The following is an 8,575-nucleotide window of genomic DNA, read 5'->3' as shown; positions in this document are numbered from 1 at the left end:
TGTCGGTGAACATAACCGAAGATCTCTAAGTGTTTCTCAAGTCTTGACAAGTGTTGACATCAATGACAAAACCATATCAACATATCCAAAATACCAACAATGTGCACCTTGATCCCATGCTCAATCAGTTATTGAGTTCCACCTTCCATACTTATGCCTTGTGAACAATATGACTTCTAGTAAGTCAAATCTATGTACACTAGATATGATCTGCAAATTGAGTTTCCATGAATGACAACCCCTAAGCATTAATCATGCACAAATATTTACTGGAACAATGTCTCTTGTCAACAATCTCCCCCTTTTGCATTGATGGCAACACTATGAAAAATGAGTTGTACACTCAAGACTGCAAAACTTTAAAATTTCAAACTCATCAAGAATCTACAATCTCCCCCTGAGATTTTACACCATTTTTCACTCTTCCCACTCCCCCTTTGACAACAATGCCAAATAATTCACCAAAATTGATACACAGAGATATCTAGAACTTCTCACAAAAACTTGAAGATGTCTACAAAAATTATTCTAAGGGATAGAAAATGATTATCCCACACCTTCTTTAAGCTCTCCAAAATGCTTATCATCCCACTGAAAAGGTAAGAATGCATCTCTGGTCCTCTTTTATCTACTAGAACGGGCTTATCTAGAGCATCCTGCATGCTACTCATCAATGAATCTATCTAGGTAGTAATAAGACTCCTCACTTTTGACACTCTACCCAAAACTCTTTCCTTTTCTTGATTCAAATTGTTGATCTTATTTAATACACTCTAAACTTGATGTTCAAAATTTCTAGTCGGGGCTGATTGTGGCATATGACTGTGATATGCTCGCTAGCTGACCTTCACATTCCCTTATTTTCTTATCAATGTCTATAGTGAACTTGGGAAAAATCAGACATGACTTGTATATGTTACCACCTTCATAAGAGAATCTTGAATACTTTTTAGTGCAGTAACCAAACTGACTCTATCATCTTCAAAAATTATTTCAATCTCATAGCATTGAATTGATTCAAAACTTTAATATTTGTTGCCTTCTCTAAAGACTCAAAATAAGAACCCACAACATTCATCAAACCTTTAAGCTTACTGGAGGGATCAGATGTATCTGGTTTGGAAGATGGCATAATTTTCTCCAACATGTCTCCTACAAATGGTATTAACTCTTTGTCGACAGAATGGTACTTAAGTAAGTCCTCACTGCCTTTGGCTTGAGAGAGAGTTTCCAACTTTAGTGCTTGAATTAGAGATAATGAGCTTAGATCTATAGGCCCTTGACCAAAACCATATGAATCGATAGAAACTTGTTTCCCTTTGGTAGGTACAGTGTCTCTTGCCACTATTATCAAAGCCTGATCTACCTCCTTCTCTCCTTTCTCCTTTGCTCCTTCCTCTACACTCTCATCCTTATTACCATCTTTGGTCTTTTCTTTATGAATGGTCTCCTTAATTGTCTTGCCTGACACAACTTCAATCACCAGAGGATCCTATACATCTTCGCCAAAGATTTGAACATCAACATTATCAACATCAACTATGGTATTCACCCTGGGCTTCTCTTCCAGAATAGATTTATCAAATGTTTGATCCTTTTTCTTGTTAGGAACAATGACATGTACTTCCAGAAAAAATGTGCCTTGAGATGGTTCTTTCGGATTCACATCATTTTTTTAATCTATCAAAAATTGTTTCAAAATTATCTCTGTCTCTTTGGTTACTTCATCAATCTTGTCGAGCATAAGCTTATTTACCCTTTTCTTGCTTCGGAATTTATCCTTTGCAAGCTTCAATAATATAATAACTTCATAATTGGACATGACAGAGGATAAAATCACTAACACATACTCCTTTATCTTCCATCTTCTAAATTAGTTGTATGCCTCCTAGCATCCAAAGTGTCATATAGGATTTTAGGAATCATGGATGATAGTTCTATCAATACCTTGCTATAGACATCCAAATATTCAACAACTGCTTCCTCAATTGTCCTCTGATCTTTATCATCAAAATTTCCATAATATATAGGTACATTTTTCAAATTTCCATCCTTAAGTACCTCATCTATTATTTGTTTTAGAGTCATCAGAGGCACAAATTCATATGCACCTTGTAATTTTCTAGATTTAAGAGTTGTATCCAATTCTGACTTATGCTTCTTTCTAGCTCTGACTTTTCCAAATGAATTAGATTCTTCTCTTGGTTTCTTTGATTGTTGGGCACCACTGGGTTAAGGTTTCTTCACCACTTTAGCATAGGTGGCTGTCTTCTTCACCTCTTTTACTGCTTCATCAAATTCAATCTCTATGTCCTCAGTAGCAACAACATACACTCTTTAGGGCTTCTCCTTCTTTCTCTTCTTCGCTCCATTAGATGATGTTGTTTGTGACTTGGGTGGAGGAACTGCCTTCTACACACTAGAGGTAGGTGTAGAATAAGACTATCTAGGATTTGGAGGAGTGGGAATAGGTTTTGACTTCTTGAGCTTGGCTAGTCCTCCTCCTTCATTATATTTTGTTCTCTTTCCCTTTGCACAACCTCCTTAGATATACCCATTTTCTCTGCTAGCTCCTCAAAATCCTTTCTTACTTTTGTCTTCCTTGTCGATCATGTAAATTTCTTATGTAAGTCAAGATATTTTTCTTTATAGGTACCGAAACTTTCTTCCTTATCATCTACTGGCTAACTCAACAAATTTTGAGAATATGCATCAAGTGTGGTTGCATCTACCTCATACCCCATGGGCATGATCCAAATAGTTCTTGGCTCAACTACCTCCATGTGGCATTGGTCCTTATCAACCATAAAGAAGATGGTTTTCTCATACTTATCAATAATCTCTTTAGGGATCCTCTCTTTGTTTTGCATCATGGCTTGAAAGGATTTAAAATAGCCTCATAAAGTAGATTTTTGTACAACTGTATCACCTAGACCTTGCAATCCTTCTTTAATTTGAATGGCCGCTAGTTTATCATAACCCCATTGAATCTTCCCAATACCAGGGATCTCAATCAGGAAATACAATACTAAGAAAATAATCAGGGAACCGAATTTGAAAACATGTTTCTTGTCTTGCTTAATCTTGTTTAGGTTTTTTAGTAACTCACTGAGAAGAACTGCATAAAGATCATACCTCTTGTCCTCCTTGAGCATCTCATAGGCTACAAATATAGAAGTACTAGATACAAAAAATTTCCTATTGGATTGGAACACCTTATATCCAGTCACCATTGAAGAAAATATAACATCATGCTTTATGATATCACTAATAGTCATTGATTGGCTATCATGTTGAGATCCGGTAACCTTTGTTACCATTGTATTATGAACTTTCCTCAGTCTGGGGATCTCACTGATTGCATTTAAATAGGTAACTAATTGAATGGATTGCTTGGTGGTTTTGTGAGGTCGATCCAGCCATATGAACTCATCATGGACTCTAATCAGGATGTATGAAACCCATTCGGGTTCATCGAACACCGAGAAGTGAATAAACTAGATGAAACCCTTATCCTCTAATGACTTGAATTCTGGTTGCGAATTCCTAAATCAATCCATCATATGATTGGTATACAAGGATAACATGTCTGCATTTCTAAGCTCTTCAATGTTGTAGTGGATATATGCCCTAATGTCTTTGTTATGCAACACACCATATGGGATAGAGGAAAATGCACCTTTCAAATCATCTTTAGAAAATTTGAATGGATGCCTCTTGAATACGGGCCTTTCTCTCTTAGTGATCTCAACCACCAAGGGAGTCACAACACCAAATGTAGATGCAGATGCCATTTCAAAATAAGGGTATGAATAGATAGCTCGTAAATAGATAAATATGTGATTCTCAACCGGATGCAAGAATTTTTTGTCAAATTGCTACAAGCTTGGATTTCCTTGCTATATCACTTTCACTCTGATGCTCTAGTTTTTTTTCACCTATTCATATTGTGAAGAATGAGGTATTGAAATTCCCTTTTATCCATTGAAAACCTAATTTTAACTTATAATAAATGCACAACCCTAAAGGCTTTCGGATACTATGTTTTTCATGAATTCACTCACTGACATCTCAAAGTACCATGAAATATTTCAGATATCAACTGCACAACTAATCTCCATCATCTGCAACCATCCTTGACCGGTTACAGATCATTGAAAGGGGGGTTTCTAAAGATTTGCATGAAAATCTTCCCCCTAAGGAATTAGGCCTTAGTTACCGGATGAGGTTCCTACACTGAAATCAGGTGTCGAGCTATTTTGAATATTTTAATGTTCCTTCTTCACCCAAATATTCTTATGTTGATCTCTAATATCTTCCACCTTACCTTTGCCCTTTTCATTTGATTTGTTCTTTCTTACTAGACCATTGTTCTTGCTTTTGCAATATTTTGCAATATGACCAGGTTTATTGCATGCATAGTAGACAACATTTCTCTTCACATCCTTGAAGTTCATCTTATTTTATCTCATCCTACATTGGTTAGAGATATGTTCAAACATTCCACAAGCGTAACATCTCTTATTCTGAAATTTTTTTATCACTGTTCTACACACATTTGACTTATGACCAAATTTGTATATGAAACATTGACCGGTAAAGGTAGGACCATTATTCATCACTTTATTCATCATCCCATGATTCATCCTACTTTCACATTGACTTGCCATATGATCGAATTTACCACAAACAAAACATTTAGCATTGAATTTATAGGCATTAGGCTATCTTACCAAAGGTTTCTTGTTCTTCTGTTGATGATTTCTTTGAGAAGAATTGGTGGATTATTATTTCTCAAATATAAGTCCTCACATGTCTTTTCCATGTCTCTAACCTACCAACATCTCATCCAACTGGGTTGGACTGGCTTTGAATTTTTCTTTTTACTCATTAGCAATAGAAATCTCATCTCTCAGAATTATGATCTGCCTTTCAAGTTATTGACCATAATTCTTTGTTTTCACCAACTCAAGCTTCAACTAATCATTCTCATATGCCAATATGAAACATTCATTAGATCTATCCTTTAGTGACTAAGGTAGGGTTTCTTCATTCTTCTTCCAATCTTCAATATCCTTTGTCAGCTTCATTACAATGGATTACATTTCATTATTCAAGACTCTATTCTCCCTAGCCAGCTTCTAACATTCATCTATCTTGTCTTGTATAACTTGATTGTCTATACTTTGTTCTTCTTTCTCCTTTAGTTTATCCATCAATTCCTTTCTCTTTTCTCTAGATGTGCTCACTTGATCTTTCAGTCTCAATGAAGCCTTCAAATGCATTCAGATTTCTTTTCAAGGAACTTACTTCTTTTCTTGTTGCATCAAGATCTTCAAGTGCCACACTAAGCTATCTCTAAAAACTGTAGTCTATTGATTCAATCTTCTGGATCTTCCTCAATTTGTTAGGCTTCTTCCAAGGAATTAGGATCTGATACCAATTGATGGAATCAATAAACACTAAGAGGGGGGTGAATCAGTGTTTTATAATTTGCAAACTTATTTAGTTGCTTCTTAATCCACATTATGCATATCAAGGAAAGTAAAATGCAAAAACATAATGTAGACAACCACATAATCATAACACCAAGATTTTTATGTGGAAACACAGAAAGAGAAAAACGACAGTGGGATTTGAACCCACAATATTATTATACTATGGCTAGAAGTACGATAATATTATATATGGGGAATGCACTTGCATTTAGGCACACTGCTTAGAGCTCAGTTCTCAATTACAAAAGGGCTACAACCTAAAGGAAGGATCACTTCCTTACAAGATATTACAAATGATTACAATATTTAATGAACTGAAGTATAGCATCTAACTATGCCAAAATGCAGTTTCGGTTAGGCTCAATTTATCTCCTACAACTAATCTATCATTCTTCTATGTTTTCCTACTCTGTCACATACCAAACCACCAAAAAATTCAATTATATTCACCAAACTTAAAAATTCACTCACATAGACTTCCTTTGCTCGTAAAATATATCAAAACAATCAACCAAATCAATCTTATATATTGACACTAACAAAAGAATCATTTACTAAGTCAGCTTCCAAAAACTGCATAACACAACACATGAAACATGTATCACCAAGGCGGCTCAATCCATCCACAAATCCAAATGTGGACCAAAACAAGATGACAATATGCTTCCCATAAATCAGCCCAATCACCTCGAACACGGAACTGATCATCGAAATCAACCCAACAGATCCACAACACACATTACACCAAAATAGCTCTGCTCTAACTGAATTACCAAATACCAGACCTCTAAACTTGCACACAATTCAACACCGGATATGAGGATCACGCCATAATCTATCTCGAACCTTGAATCAACTTCCTTGATCACCAAAACCACAATTACATCACCAAAATCAAGATGTGCACCATGATCTCATTCTCTGTCGGTTACTAATTTCCACCTTCTAGACTTATGCCTTGTGAGAAATATGACTTCTGATAAGTCAAATCTATGTACACCGGATGTGATCTATAAATTGTGTTTCCATCAATGAGAACCTCTAAGCATTAATCATGCACCAATCTTTACCAGAACAGTGTCTCTTTCCAACATGTATTTTTTTAATGAACAAATGACAAAGAATCTTCTAAATTATTTGTGTGACTCTATGATATTTTAACGAGTACTTACCCAAGGGGGACCACTTGAGGTGAAGACACTCTTAGTTTAGCTAGTTCTATTTTATGCATATAGTTTAAGTAGATTTTTCTAGTTTAGTTTATTGTAAAAATCTCATTACTATATAGTCTTTAATTATTTACTAATTTCCTATATCAATTATTATTTTGATTTGATTAGATGATACACGTGACAGTTCATAGATGTTCTTTATTTGTTTTCTTAGAATGAGATTACTTTATTGTCATGTTTTCTTTCAGTGCACTTTTTCTGTCTTTGACATTTCATTATGAGTTGTAATTGTTTTTAATAGTCATTTTCCTATACTTTACTACAATATTTTTAGTTAATGTAGGATAACAACCGAGGATAAGTTCATAATGCATGTATTGTGTTGTTCCATTTCAAGTTCACAACCCCTGGTTTGACAAATAAATGTAGCTTTTGAACCATGATAGGAATTGAATCTTATTTAGAATAAGAATCTCAAAAATTGTCGCATCATTTCTAGGTATGGTGTCAAATTATGAAGTTATCTAGGTTGTTTTGTAGGTTTTTATGCTTTCCTAGGACTAGAATTCATTGCTTTCATTTTATATAATTTTATATTTTGACTAAACCTCCAAATCTCTTACTAACGCTATACAGGTACATTGCAACAAGGGTCATACTCGTTGCAAGCAAAGGGGGTGTTGGCATATGTGCAGAGCATGATGACATGATGATATTGTATGTTGTCATTGATGTCAATATGCGGAAGTATGAACCGGTATGATGTAGTAAGAAAAATGGCAAGAGAACCGGTATGATGATGTAAACCGGTATTTATGAAAAAGTGAAGCGGTATGTTTGTTCAAGGTGAACCGGTATGTTGGAATGAGAACCGGTAAATGGAAGTTTTGTATCGAGGATTCACTTGGCATGACTACCGATTGGTAGTCTTAGCTTCAAGGTTTTTGGTTGATACATTCCATGATTATGAGATTCAACCGATCACATATTGTGATCAGTTAGCATTGTAATAAAGACCAGATAAGTGTTGCCATGTCAACCTTCTGTGCGTGAAATATTTCCTTGAGGATCTTGCATGGAGATTGATCCTATCTACTGCGGGAATGTGCAAAGTCTCTGTAAATGGTGGAGAGCATGTGATGAGTTATCAGCTTCCTGAAGTGGCAAACAATGAATGTTGAAGAACATCTTGAGATCTGTTCAAGACTGTTGTATTCGATGCAGTGTGATTAATGGTCAGGATTGAACCGACTGGATTGTAAAACCTAAATGTTTAGGGTTTAGGGTTTATGCTACCGACCTATCTATTTCCTATAAGGTCGATGATGTTTTCCATTTTGAAGTTGTTGGCAAATGTGATGTGTGTATCCTAGTGAGTGATACTTGATTCTTTCCAGACCGGAGAAGTGTGTTAATACCTGTAGAGTGTGATTGTAGAAGAAAAGGAGCTAAAGTGGATCTGCCTTGGCATTGAGTGTTGTTATCAGATCAGTGTATTACCTATTGACTTCTAACCATTTCAGTAGTTGGAAAATCCCTTAACCGGGTAGCTTTAACAGGCTTTTGTGTAAATCCTTTAATAGGGTGACTCAATTCAATGAGTTCTTCAAATCCTCTTGTGAGGTAATCTTTAATAGGGTTCTAACCTTTAACCGGGTATTTAGCCATCCCTTAACTGGGTGATCCGTAGTAGGATCGGTTCCTAGCAAAACCTATTGTAATAGTCTTTAACCGGACTAGGCTCCTAGACAAGTGGACTTCAAAAGAGTTCAAGAACAACTTGTGGGTATTCATCCCCACTGTGGTTTTTCTCAGTTGGGTTTCCACGTGAAAAATCAGTGTGTCATGTGTGATGCCTTTCATGCGATGGTTTAGTGTTTTATGTCAAACTGGTAAAATATGTTG

This window comes from Cryptomeria japonica, chromosome 6 (assembly GCF_030272615.1).
Source record: "Cryptomeria japonica chromosome 6, Sugi_1.0, whole genome shotgun sequence".
Taxonomy (NCBI): Eukaryota; Viridiplantae; Streptophyta; class Pinopsida; order Cupressales; family Cupressaceae; genus Cryptomeria; species Cryptomeria japonica.
The sequence above is the reverse complement of the archived record's forward strand: the minus strand, read 5'-3'. Positions refer to the sequence as shown.